The following is a 15,109-nucleotide window of genomic DNA, read 5'->3' as shown; positions in this document are numbered from 1 at the left end:
TTGACGCAGATGTACTACAGCAGTAGAAGCCACACCAGATGCTACACATGTCAGCTAAAACCAAGACTATAGAATACACAAGAAATGCGTCTCAAAGTTTTGAATTGGGGAAAGTGTATTGGTCGATGTGGTCGCTCTAGTGAAGGAATCCCCATCAGAGAAGGGGGAGGTCCAGGCCTGTTTTTCATGACAGTTTCTGCAGCTTCATTGTTATGAACCAGCTGGAGTCAGCAAATATGCTGGAAACTCAGCAAATACTTGCCTTACAGACATGACAAGTATATCAACATAAAGCTTGAAATCTTTGCTTTTTAAATGAACCAACTATAGTTAAAAACAAAAGTTCATTGGTTTTGTAATCTGTATGAACTGAACACTGGTTACAGTCCATCCCATCTGACCTCATGAATTCCCGCCTCCGCCATTCAAATGCAAATCACATGACAGCAACTACTTGAATGCCCTCACACTTGTAAACAAATAAGCCATTGTCATTTTGATAGAGGATTTGCCATTAAGACCAATTTGGAAATTACATCAGAAGACCAGTGCAATCAGACGAGGCTTTATTCAGAGGATGACATTGTGTGACAGGTAAGGTATTGATTTTATGGTGGATGCTTAGTTTGATTTACAGGATGAAGTCTGATTGTCTCCACTAGAAACAGCCATAATTGAGGTATGTGTCATGATCTTGTTCTCTTCTAGAGTGCTCTGGCTCTAAAGCATCGCTCAAACTTCTTTGGTGAAAAAGGGGTAAAAGTCTCCAGAGTTTCCACTCAGCCTCCCTCTCCCACCTCCTCTTCCAAAGCTATCCTCTCCAAAGCTGGTTTCCTCTCAGCTTTTCTTCTTTTCAGGATCCACCTTAGGCCTTCTGGTACCCAGCTCCAACCTGGCCTACGCTCTACCTTAGGCAACAGAGCCTTTGACTCCACCTGGGTTCTCCAATCTCAGCTCCTCTTTGGCTTCACAATTCCTTGGCTCTACCAATGTCCCTCATACCCCTTGTCCACCAGCATGAACCAGGTGATGGTTCAAAGCCAGAGGTAACGTCGATTCAGAACGGTTCCTCTGGTGAGCCTTCTAGGAACTCCTTTGCTTTTCCACTAACTAGAGAGCCACCATCGAGCCAGATATGTCTCCTCTTTTCAAGCAGCACAAAACATGAAAGCGCCAAATACAAACATGGCATCAATGATTTATTGATATTAATGTTATAACTTCACAAACCTACATTGGCATCAGAGCATACTGAATTCAACATGCTAATGCGGCGAACCGTAGTTTGTATAGATGGAGATTACGAGCGATAATAACATGGTCATGCAGCATGCCATCATTTCAATAGACAGAAATTAGAAACAATAATGTGTTTAGCATAATGATTTGCTGCTATTTGAAATATGGGACTCAAAACAGTTTCTGTTTGTCTCATTGGTTATGGTAGCCCTGCCCTCAGGCCTTGACACAAGTGGTTCTTACTTCTAGCTGAGCAATGTTTAGATGCTACTTAAGAACCACTTTTGCTGGTTCAGAGATGGTGCTTTAGGTGTCGCAACTCAAAGAACCAATTTGGAACTAGGCTCTGGCTCCAAACCAGCACTGGAGTTGCCTTGCTCTTGGTCAGTCATGGTCCTGCCTCCAGCATCCATTCCTCTGCTTGCACCTCTTTCCTATTACTTGCTCCTTTGGGCTTCCCCTTGTCTTAGACTCAACCTTGATTTTCGGTTGCACCAGTTTCACCCCAACCTAAGACCCAATCGCCAGATTAGTCATGTGGGTATAAGATTGCAAAAGGATGGTTTGACTAGAAACGTCCAGTTTTTCACCATCAAATTGATAACTTTTATAAACATTTGGCAAATTAGAGTTGTAATGGGAGTAAATACATGGGTTTGTCCTTTTTTCAGTCTTACATGCCTCCTTTATCAGCTTGGCTCTCCATTTTCTCACTTCCACCATGGTCTCCACCTTTAAAATCTATGTGAACCTGAAGTTGCTGAGACTTTTATTTCAGTATGTTGATGTACTTCCAACTGTAGCAGAATATTGGGTAGGGGGTGAGGCTTTCCTTTGGGCATCATTCCTTCATAGCAAACAAGCAGTATGAGGAGTGTGATTAAGAATATTGTTGAAGTCGTCAAACTGACTTGAACAGAGAAGTACCACCACTCCAAACGCAGAAGCAACTGACCAGATTTGCCAAAACAATTTGTTTTTTCCAGTGGGTTAACTTGTGCTAAGTGTGCTAGCAAAAAATGCATTGTACATTTTGATTTCACATGAACTTTAATGGCATTGTTTTTGTTATACGTTCCCCCGGTGTTGTCAGCCACACCTCTGGCTCCTCCTGCTATTGACTCTGCTATGGATCATCATCCTGGGTGTGCTTTTGGTTCCAACCTGACTACATCTACCTCTGCTCTCCCCACACCGTCATCACCCCTACCCTAGTCTCTTTCTCTTGGTGTTATGATCAAAAGCGATCAAGCAGTTGGAGAACTACAAATACAGCCACTGAACCAAACTACAACTCCCAGAACTCTATCCCGCATATCCCTCATTTCATGGGCTATTTATACACCTCACTTTCACATACACGTTGCTGAGTCTTTTTTTACCCTGTGTAGCATTACAAAGCATATTTCCTTGTTTATCTTGCTGTGTTTTGACCCTTTGCTTAGTTTTTTGTTTTCATTGTCTCGCCACCTGTCCTGACCATTCGCCTGTTTCTGACAATGCTTTAGATTACCTACATACTCCTGTTTGTCCTTGTTTTTGGTCTTTGCCTCCATGACTATTCTTTAATAAACTGCACATAGATCCTAAACTCCCTTGTCCAGCACCCTTGGAAATGGTCATCTTCATTGGTTTTGCTCTCCACATGCTCTGCATCCTCCTCCAGAGCCTCCATCTTGCCTTCTCCATTGGAGTCCATCATGAGAACGCTCATCCCAGGAGACAGGAGTTCTGTCAAGTTTATTTTCTGTTATGTTCTGTTTTCTTTCTCTTCTCATTTGCCTGCCTAATTTCCTAGTTGGTCTCCTTGGTTACTCATTAGTTAATGATTCTGTTCATCTGTTCCTGCTTAGTTCCCTCAGTAACTCTGTAATTATATACACTGTTTGGTTCAGCTCTTTGTCTGGTATTGTCTCTCTTTAGTGGCTGTGCTTCATTTTCTCATGCGATCCTGTGTAAGCCTTGTGAAATCTATTATTAGACTTGTCAACTTTAATAACTTTGAACATGAAACCTTTTTAAAATACGTTTTAAACATATTAAAACCTAAATCTTACGTAAATCTAATCCCATTGTTTATTTTTTCCTAAACATGCTGCTGTACCTTTAAGATCAGTTTTGCTGTGTCTGCTCTAAATGAAAAATTATATTAATAATAGCTGGCAGTGATACTTTTGGATGCTGTGACAGAATATGAGCGCCTAATAGTGAGCAACACCATGTTGATTTAATGTATAATCTTTACCTTTAATACAAGCATCTGCTACATATGCTGATTTATCTTAAAATATGAAGGAAAATGTATGGTCATATGAGTCATTATGCAATAACAAAGTCATAAATGCAAGATTGACAATAACAGCACAAATCATATTAGGATGAATTAGGCAAACCTGTCTGCTTCTCTCTCTCTCTCTCTCTCTCTCTTTCTCTTGCTTTCAGTGCTGGCAGGGTCGACACCACCGACATGCAGCTGAAAGTAAATAAATGGCTGTTTTTGGGGTTCATTTTCCTGGAGAAGAATAACAGAGAGGAGTGTGTGTGTGTGTGTGTCAACCACAGTCTTATTGAAGCTATTAGGCCGCTTAGGAGTGGAGCGAAACCAATGCACACAGACGCACATTTTTTCCCCTTCTAATTCCCTCTTTTCTATGGTGTGTGTGGGTGTGTGCGCGTATATATGTGTGTGATGGTGACAGGTGTTCCAGTCTGTCTGTCTCACCTGCAGACGTCTCTGATCTTCCCTGTCCTGAATGTGGTTTGGCTGTACCAGGTGCTCAGATTCAGTTGCAAACACAAACAAGTGCAATGAAGGCCGGTCGAGGCTCTTAGATCAACCCAAAATGAAACCAAGTGCAATAAAAGCAAGAAATGCTGTTATTTTTACACGTGGCATTAAAGGAATCAGCTTTCAGAATGTTTACGCTGCTCTTTTCTACATAATCTGAAGGAAGATGGCGAGTACTAATGTCAGGCTTCGAAAAAGAGCAGGGAAACAAAATAATTTCTTAAAATTATTTTAATATATTGAAGGTTGCTTTAAGATTACTACAGTTTAATGTGTTGTGTTGAGGTCAGCTAGCGAAGTGCTAATCATTCCTCTGACCTCAAAGGTGCTCTAGTGACGTACACTAGAGGCCATGGACTTTAACCTCCTTGTTAGAGTAACCGACTCCCATACACAGAATCGCTGGCTCGATCCCAGCTCAGACCCGGTTGGGTGCAGTAGGATTGGTGGGTTACATTTGGGGGCTCGTCCGGGATGGGAGTGATGTTTAGGAGGGTGAGTGTAACGGAGACCAGCTAGCGAAGTGCTATGCAGGTAAACCTCATTCCTTTCACCTCAAAAGTTGCTCTAGCGACAGATGCTAGAGGCCATGGTCTTTAGCCTCCTTGTTAGAGCAACCGACTCCCATACAAAGAATCGCCGGTTCGATCCCAGCTCAAACCCGGTTTGGGTGCACTAGGACTGGTGGGTTACATATTTTAGTTATATAATTATTGTCCACATGAAAGGAACACTAAAGTAATTTATATAGTAATTTATCTATGGTAATGGTGTTTTTGAACCATACTGTAGTGAAATGAATTATACTGTATATATTTTAGAATTAACACTCCGTTGTTAATGAATGAGGTACGTATGGCTGCGTTGACCGAGGAGTTGACGAGGAGTTGACCGCGATGACTGGGTTCGAGCTTGGTCAGTTCCAGAAAGCAGGTAAGACAGAAATAGAAGCCATAAAATAATCAAGTAAATAACAGGGTGAGGATGTGGCAAAATCTGAAAACTTGGTAAAAATCAGGGGGCTTTACTTTTTCTGGATTGCTTTTCAAAACACTGTTGGTTGGGTTTAGGTAAGTGGGTGGGTGCTGGTCAATTGGGGCCTTTGGCAACACTATCGTTTGGGTTTAGGGAAGGGGGTTGGTGGGGTTATCGGTTAATTGGTCAGTCAGTCAAACAGTCAGTCAAGGATTTGTCAGTGGTGGATTTACGTGAGAACAGCAGACACAAATGGCCCTCGTAGGTGATATTTGAGATCTCAAAAAGCGTACACAGCGGCCTCTGGTGGGTCCGCAAAAACAAAACCTGCAGAAAAAAGCACCTCCTTAGATGTATTTGGCGCTCTCCAGAAATGCGTATTGGGCTACGTTTTCAGAATGAACCTGGGTTGGATAAACATTAATAAGTACTGTAGTAAACTTTAGATTTTACTACAGTAAACTGTCATGTATTGTAGTTTAATATACCCTATAGTTTTAAAAACTACAGTATTGGGTCATTTGTTTATATTACTATAGTTATTGTGTTACTATAGCAACTATAGAGTTACCACACCAGATTAATTCACGTACTTTACAATAGTATTGCTCAAAAACACTGTAGCATGCACTGTATAGTTTGTATTTAGTATAGTATTTTTTTCATGTGAGTATTTTATAAAAAAATTATAATTATTAGATAATTAAATAAATGTATTAACAGAAAATAAATAATTTTTTACATTTTTTAATGTGCTATTCCTATTTTGTTAATGCAGTTTTAATTTAAGATTTTTTTCGCTTTTCTAAGGGAATTTTACATTTATTTCAAATAAAATAAAAAAATTGATAAATAGAAATATTATAATATTTAAAAAATAACATGTTTATTTATTTATTTATTTATTTATATATTTATATTTATTTATTTATTTATATTTATTTATTTATATTTTTATTTATTTATTTATTTATATATTTGTATTTATTTATTTTTATTTATTTATTTATTTATTTTTATTTATTTTTATTTATTTATTTATTTATTTATTTAGTTTATATTTATTTCATTATTTATTTATATATTTTTATTTATTTTTTATTCATTTATTCATTTATTTAATGATTATACAGAATTATGTGCTTTCTGTTTATTTAATTTAAATTCTAGTTAGCTAATTTAATCATTTCAGTTTTGTTTACTAATAAAATAGTTAGGTTTGGTTTTTATTTTAATATAGTTTAATTTTAAGTTTAATGTGTTTTAATAGCTAATATGTTGCTACTCATTTTGTAGCTGCAATATCGATGAGAATCCGACTCAAAGCATTAAACGCTGTGGCGATGTTCTCTGCTGATGTGGATGTGGTCTGACAGCGCTGTGTTTTTGGTGTTTCAGTAAAGCAAGCAGTTAATGGTGATGTAGGCCACCACAGCAAAGCATCACAGCACACACACACTTACCCAGGAAATGCTTCGGTCGGCCACAGGGTAATTGTGACTGTCCCGGCCAATTTCTGCCAAACGGGAGGCAGACACACACACACACACACACCACAGAGCTGCACTTGTCTCTCTGGCGGACGCTTTGCCACCACAGTCTGAGAGAGAGAAAGAGGGAACTCTAGCAGCCTGAAGTGAGTCTTAATGCCATAACTGCTCAAAATTATAACAGTAAAACCTAAAAATGAATCAATGCAATTTTCTGCGTTTAGCTGAGGCTTATGGAAAAGTAGAAACCCGCCAAAAGTCGATATTACTCTCTCTTTTTTTCCTGCACACCTGCTCTTTTCTTCTGCCATCTTGTCTAAAGTAATTGTGGAAATTGAGACACATTAAAATAGACCGTGATGCACGTGGACACTTTAAACAAAAATAAAGCTACTAATATATTATGACACTTTGGTTTCATTTAAAGGTCTAAGATGTGCTTCTGAATGCAAACATGTTTACTTCGCATTTTTAAAAAGTTTTGCATGAAGACGCCATTGTTGTTTCACACAGATTTCCACTTAAATTAATAAAAAGGCTGCATTATTATTATAAATTATTATTATAAATTATTATTATAAAAAGGCATGCTTATTATTATATTATGCATTATGCAAATGTTCCAAGAGTTAATAAAGTAGACATGTTCATTTTACAGTATTGTGTAGGGCAGTGTTTCCCAACCCTTTTCCTGGAGGCACACCAACAGTACATATTTTGGATGTCTCCCTTACCTGACTAATTAACTTCAGGTTTTGGAGTCTCTTCTTATGTTCTAATTAGGTGATTCAGGTGTGTTTGATTAGGGAGACATTGAAAATGTGTACTGTCGGTGTGCCTTCAGGAACAGGGTTGGGAAACACTGGTGTAGGGGGTGTAATAATACACTCATAGCCCACGCTGAAAATACTGAACTCAATATATAATACACCTGTGGAAATGTGTGAGCTAAAATAAAAAAGAGAGTTTGTTGTTATTGATTTTAAGACTTATGGTGAAAATTAACCTACTAAACTGATAAATGTGGTATGGAGTCAATAGACATTTAATGTTGCAAACTGGTAGCCGTTGATATCCATAGTAGATGAAATACTATGGACGTTAAAGGTTTCGGATTTCAACATACTTCAAAATAGGGTCAGGCAATTTAGCCTAAAATCAAAATCTTGATTAATTGAACATTTTAACCCGATTACGATTATTAAATCAATATTTTATTGTTTTATTCATTTTTTTGGCCTCATAGTTCACTGAAAATTTGAGTAAATATGTTCACATATTACAAATGAGAAAAAAAAAATGGTGAGCTTGTGTGAATTGTAGCCTCGGTTTCCTGTTCTTAGATGACAGGACTGGCACCCGCCTCAAGGTTGGATGTGTTGTGCGTTCAGAGATGCCCTCAGTTGTAGCGAGTGCTTATTTGAGTTACTGTTGCCTTTTCATTAGCTGGAACCAGTCTGGCCATTCTCTGACCTCTGGCATCAACAAGGCACAGAACTGCCGCTCACTGGATATTTCCTCTTTTTCAGACCATTCTCTGTAAACCCTAGAGATGGTTGTGCATGAAAATCCCAGTATCCAGCAGTTTCTGAAATACTCAGACCAGCCTGTCTGGCACCAACAACCATGCCACGTTCAAAGTCACTTAAATCACCTTTCTTCCCCATTCTGAGGCTCAGTTTGAACTGCAGCAGATCATCTTGACCATGTCTACATGCCTAAATACATTGATTTGCTGCCATGTGATTGACTGATTAGAAATTTGCATTAACGAGCAGTTGGACAGGTGTACCTTATAAAGTGGCCGGTGAGTGAATATTAAAAATAATAATAATTAAAAAAAACATTCCACTTAGATTGTTGTGTAAACTTTAAGAGAGCCTTACCAGAACATTAGCTGAAATTCTTCCTTGAATTACTAGAGTCTTTCACAGGAGAAACATCTGAGGAGCTTGGTATCTTCTCCTTATGTCCTCTCTCTCTCTCTCTCTCTCTCTCTCTCTCTCTCTCTGTCTTCACCTTTCACCTTCTTTTCTCCATCACATTCCTTCATTGCTACATTCTGAAGTTTCTCATTATTCTTTCTTTTGGCCGCTAATATGCATTTGCCTCCCCTCGATTTCTCCCTTTTCATTTTCATCACCTTCCTCTCTTTCTGTCATGTTTATCTCTTTCTTCATCACATCAGTTCTCCACACTTCATCCAACCTGTTCCAAGTAACACTGAAGCGCTCTCTTTCTATGAATAACACGTCATGCAGAACTCACCACTAGCACATTCGAGATTACAGCATCGGGGAACGGGACGCTATTATAGTATATACATTTTTAAGTGACTGGTGCCGCTATTCCACTTGATCTTGTGATGTCACAGTCACCTGGTACAGTGTTACCTATGGAACACTGAATCAACCAATCAGAAGACACGATTGGAATTATATGTATTGTAATTACATTTCCAGTTTCCTCTGGTTCCGAAGGTTCTGAGCTGTTCTGATCCTGTTTTACAGTTTCTCAAATTGAGTTGCTCAAAGCTGAGTCAGCTGCTCGTGTGTGTGTGTGTGTGTGTGTGTGTGTGTGTGTGTGTGTGTGTGTAATTGTGAGCATGTTTTGGTAAAAAATGATGTTTTCCTGGACTCTGTTGGTCTATTGCGCAAGTCAGTGTGTGTGAGAGTGTGTGTTTGACTGCTGGCTCACTGTGTGTTAAAGGTTTCTGAACTCATTAATGAATTGCAGTAACTAAACAATCCTCTCCCTCTCCCTCAGTGAAACGCTTATCTGGTGGTAAATCAGAACAAGTCTCTTCGGTTACACAGTAGTTTTGTAAATCCGGTCAAGTGCTTGTAAACAAATCTGGGATCTATTTTGTGTGTGTGATTTGTGTTTCTGCCTGGCTGGCTTTAGTTAACCACATGCGCGCGCACACACACACACTACCAAAAAGTGGCCTCGAAAAAGCATGTGGACTCTGAGTTACACTCCAAACGTTCTTAATGATATGCCAGCCTGATCTAATTGTACGATTTTAAAAAGGAGGTGTGGCACCTAACCCCACCCCTAAACCCAACTGTCATTGGGGAAATGAGCAAATCGTACTAAATTGTACGAATTAGATTGTACTAAGTCATACGAGGTTGCTGCTGGAAGTGGCGTAAGTGAAGCCAGCAGAGGGAGCTCAACCTGCGGTCTTTGTGGGTCCTAATACCCCAGTATATTGATGGGACTCTATAACGAATGAGACCAAGGTCGTTAAAAATCCCAGAATGTCCTTTGAAAATAAGTAGGGGTTTAACCCTGGCATCCTGGCCAAATCTACCTACTGGCCTCTGTCCATCATGACCTCATAACTATCCCCAAATCATAATTGATATCTCTCCAGGGGCGTAGCAACCAGTGGGGATTGGGGGGATACGTCCCCCTCACTTTTAAAGACAGACCACTGAAAAAAGGTGATTAATAATAAAATAAACTCAAAATTTTGGATCTCATTCAGCTGCACCCCCCCCCCCCACACACACACACACAAACACTTTAAAAATGTCCGCTACTCCCCTGACTCTATCTCCTCTCAATGCTGAAGCAATATATTGTGCAGCTATACTCTGTCTCCTCTCTGCCAGTCAGCTGGTGTGTGGTCTGAGGCAATATGGCTGCCATCGCGTCATCCAGGTGGATGTCTGCACACTGGTGATGGATGAGGAGATTCCCCCCAAAAATGTGTAAAGAGTGTGCAGAAAAGTGCTTTATAAATGTAAGGAGGAATTATTATTATTATTATTATTATTATTATTATTATTATTATTATTAATAAGTCTCTGTATATGCAAGATTGTTGTCGATTCATGTTTATTCATTATGTTTCACTTTTGCATTTTTGCTTTGTAAATAAATGTACCGGCCCCTTAAGTAATTAGATACACCAGCCTGATCTCTCGAGAAAATGTAAGAATCTTGCGTTTTGTCAGTTTAGTGGCTAATTCGTGCGAATTCATACAAAATTGTACGATTTTCAAAAGGAGGCGTGGCACCTAACCCCACCCCTAAACCCAACCGTCATTGGGGGATGAGCAAATCGTACTATATTGTATGAATTAGACTGTACGAATTTATAAGAATTAGCCACTAAATCAAAATGTTACGAATTGCCGTGAGATTGTGTTGGATACACCCGGCTAGTACTGAGGTGGACACCCTTTTGCTTCCACAGCTGACTGCTTTTTAGTGTCAGATTCAACAAGGTTGAACATTTCTTCTAGATCTTGGTCTAAAAAATGCCCTTGCACAGTTGCCACAGATTTCTCAGCCATCCATTCATCATGGATGGATCTCCTGTTCCAGCACATGCCAAAGACGCTCTAATGGATTGAGATCCAGAGACTTTGGAGGCCTTTTGAATGTATTAAACTCACTGTCATGTTCAAGAAACCAGTTTGAGATTAATTTAGCTTTATGGTGTGGTGCATTATCCCTCTGGAAATTATGCACGTATACATTTTGTCACATCCTGTCTTCCTTGTGTGTTTATTTTCATCATGTGACCCTCACCATGCGCTGCTTTGTTCTGTCTTCCCAAAACGTCATTATGCTCTTCACTTCCACCTGTGTCCATCCCCAGTGTGTAATTATTGTCATCATGTTCCTGTGTATTCATACCCCTTAGTTTCATTCAGTCCTTGTCCGGTATTCTCTCTCTGTTGATGTCTGCTTTCACCCCATTTTCTTCCTGTGTTCATCCATGTAAGTGATTGTTAATAAATCTACATGTTTTGATCCTGTGCCTTCCTGTGGTCAACCCAGGGGTGACATATTTGAAATGATGAGTGAATTTGCAAAATGCTCAATATGTGAACGACCCTTATGGCTTTCTTCTTCAAAGGTCCAGTGAAGTGCTTTGAAATGTGCATATTTATTTGATGTTTGGCGTAATCTCAACTGAAAACTGTAGAGAGGGTGGGACATAGAGTAGCTCCTCCCCATTTAAAAACAGCCAATAGCGTTTTGTTTCATCATAGCTCTGCCAGTGAGAAATGGCAGAGCTCATCAAATGAAAAGTGTCTTAAAGGGGGCGGGACATGTCAGATGCTAGAGAGTATTTGATTGGTCAAGCTTTGATGAGAATGTAGTATGAGGTGATATGAAAAAACGATTTAGTCAGAAGTGACTAACGGCAAGCTTTACCAGTTTATATTTGTTTTATAAGGTCTAAACGCGAATTTTATCACTATTTTGGAGCACACCAGCTAATAAATCTCCTTAAAACTAACAAACTAAAACTAACATCTAAAAAAAAAATAAGAATGATGTCAATTGCAACTTTCTGACCAAGTAACCATACTGTACTAAACTGGACCGCTCAGTGGAAACCAAAGAGTCCAAAGTTTGCCAAATAAAAGTTCTTCACACCATTACACCACCACTAAATAGCCTACATTTATATAATATAGAATAGATCAAGGTGTTCGTGTTCTTTAAGTCAAAATCGGACCCTACTATCCAAGTTACACAAGGAATCAAGACTCATCAGACTATTTGATCTCCTGTTGTCCAGTTTGGTGAACCAGTGTGAGCTATAGCCTCGATTTCTGGCTGATAGTTGGCAGGTGTGCTTTTTTTGCTGCTGTAGCTCACCTGTTTCATGGTTAAACATGTTGTCCCTTCAACTCTTCTGCAGATTTTGGCTGTAACAATGATTCAAGAGTTCACACTTAGCTGATGATTGATTATAAGGCTTGTCCCAGGAGAGAGCCCTGAGCTCATAAGATCCTCGAGCCCGGGGCTCCCTCCCGTTTGCGAGGCGAGAGGGGAGTTTGGGTTTAGGTAGATCTCGAGAACTCCCCTGCTGTAGTTGCTAATGAACAGATAGTGATTGCTCTTAAGAGATAACTACTTACTAGGAGCATGTCTATGATGCTGATTTGGATTAAGCTGCGGTCACACTAGAGTTTGAGTTTGCAAAATTCTGTCGTACGACACTGCCAAAAGGGGCAGGATTAAACTAGATGATTAGACATTTAAAAAATCCAGCGATTGATCCATATTTAAAATTTCTGTGCAGAGAGCTCGTGTTTTAATCCTCGATTGGTCTCACGCAGTCAAGTAATGCGATTTCGCAGATTTCACCAAGCTTGAACTTTGCACCACAGCGACACGTGAAACTTGACGCATGACCTTGCATTTCCAGTCTGACGCATTCATGTGCGTATGAATGGAAGTCTATGAGGAGAAAAGCCCAGTGTGACCGCGGCTTTAGTCAGTTAACTTAAGTTGCATGTTTTTGGGCGGTGGGAGGAAACCGGGGAACCAAAACCCACGTGAGCACAGGAAGAACATGTAAACTCCGCACACAAACATCGGCTGGCTTGGTAAGGACTAGAACCACCGATGTTCTTGCTGTGAGGCAACAGTGCTAACCATTGGGCCACCATGCCATCCATCTAGTAAAGGAGGAGGAGTAGGGGTGGAAGGGGGAATTCTTTTAAACAAAGATAGCTGTCATATTAGGGTATTTATAGTGGCTTAGGAATCGTCTGATTGGTGAATCATGAATTAAATAATGCAGGACCAGCCCCAAGCAATCATAAGCATGTGATCCTCTCCAAATTAGTTCATAAATAAACTTCACGTATTTGAGTTAATGTTGCCCTTCTGTTAGTCTTGTCATTCTCCTCTGATCTCTGGCATCAACAAGGCATTTTCACCTGCTGTGATATTTTTCTTGACTAATGCAATGATATCCTTAGGCATTTTAGGTGGCAGATCTTGACAGAGGCTGCTATACATACCATAGCTATTATAGTCGACTAAAAGGGAAACTGTAAAAACATTTAACTCGTCGCCAAAGCAACATTTCTCACTTTCATTTCAAGTTTAACTTGATGTACCAAAAAAAAAATAATAATCTCAGTGATACTAAAACAACACTGGTCCATCCATCCATCCTTCACTTCCCCTCCACCTCACACCTCTCCTCCTCTCTCGTGTTCTGCCGTCTCTCTCTTTAATCTCAGTCCAGACATGCCCAACTGCAGCCTATTAGAATTTTTCTCTTCTTTTTTCTCTCTCGTTTTCCTCTGTTTGTTGTGTAAATGAGAAGAGAGCTCCTTCTCTCCCTCTCTGGGTGTAATAGAGGAGCGATTACCGAATACATTCACATTTTCCTACCATGTGTTTAATGCCAGTGAAACGCCCGTGTGCCCATGGCAGAGGGAACGGCTGTGCCAGGGAACCAGGGTGTGTTCTGCTTGTTTGCGCGCGCGTGTGTGGTGTTTTTGATCATCGCTTCTGGATATGTGCATTAGATCATGTGCATGCCTGTTTGCTTAATTTAACCTGCGCCATGTGGTTTGCATGTGTGTACGTCATGTTTTGATGCAATACGTTCATGTGTGTGTTGTGTGTGTGTGTGTGGTTAGTCGTGGGAACTTTACCTCTGCTAGCGGAGGCCCAGATGTGGTTCGTGGCGCTATGAAACCTGATGCCCCCCCTTCAAAACACACACACACACACACACACACACACACACACACACACACACACACACACACACACACACACACACTTTCTCCCCCACCCATTGCGCCTAGAACTGCATTAAGACACATGTGGAAACAATTCAACCAATGCCCTGAGCAGACGGGCTCACACACACACACACACATACACATCACATATCAATCACACACATACACACTCATCACATATCCATAACAGTCATGTGCCACACGCATGCACATAAACACATCTGACACACGTACTGTAAGTCTCCACACTTGACTGCAAATGCGTACATAAACATATGAAGACAAGAAAAACACACACACACACACACACACACAGCTTAATCATGCTGTTTTGGATGCAAACCACCGAATCACCTTATAAATCCATATACACAGTTTACCAAGTGAGAAAAACATCTCTTTCTTTAACAATGGCCGCAGGTAGTGTGTGTATATGTGTGTGTGTGTGAGTGAATGTGAATGTTCGGAGGCTTGAGTCATCTCTCAGTAGACTTCTGTAAGTGAGCACCTCGATGTCCCACTGGGCTCTGTTTTAGGCCCCTTGTTTTTGTTTTTGCACCTGGTTACAGGGAACTCAAAGTGAATTAACAATCTGCTGATGTGGCCGGGCCCTAATTTATGGGTAAGCTAATGTCTTTTGTAATGTTTCTGAGCAGCTGGCCCAGAAAATGTCTGAACCTTCAGGAGTCTCCACAATCATCCAGAATTAATCCAGAACAGCCGTGCAGCAGAACACACCTAGAACCAGAAAGAGTGACATTGGCTATGGAGGGAGATGATCCGCCGTCTAAACCATTAGGTATGCAGATATGCCAAAGCAGATGTTCCTAGCTAATTTGCAGACCTTTTGTGTGTGTGTGTGTGTGTGTGTGTGTGTGTGTGTTCTGAAATGTGTCATGTTGTGCAATCCGTAGTATGGTTTGCATTTTCAGCATTACCACCAGGCATGCTGTATGTAAGGGACAGGGTGATCAGGTTTGTTTTACAATAACAACCAGCTGGATGTACATCACCCAGTGCATTACATGTATACACTCTTAAAAATGCTGGGATGTTTCAACCCAATTCTGGGTGTAATAGCGTCTAACCCAGGCATG

This window comes from Danio aesculapii, chromosome 14 (assembly GCF_903798145.1).
Source record: "Danio aesculapii chromosome 14, fDanAes4.1, whole genome shotgun sequence".
In the NCBI taxonomy this organism is placed as follows: Eukaryota; Metazoa; Chordata; class Actinopteri; order Cypriniformes; family Danionidae; genus Danio; species Danio aesculapii.
Note: the sequence above shows the minus strand (reverse complement) of the source record.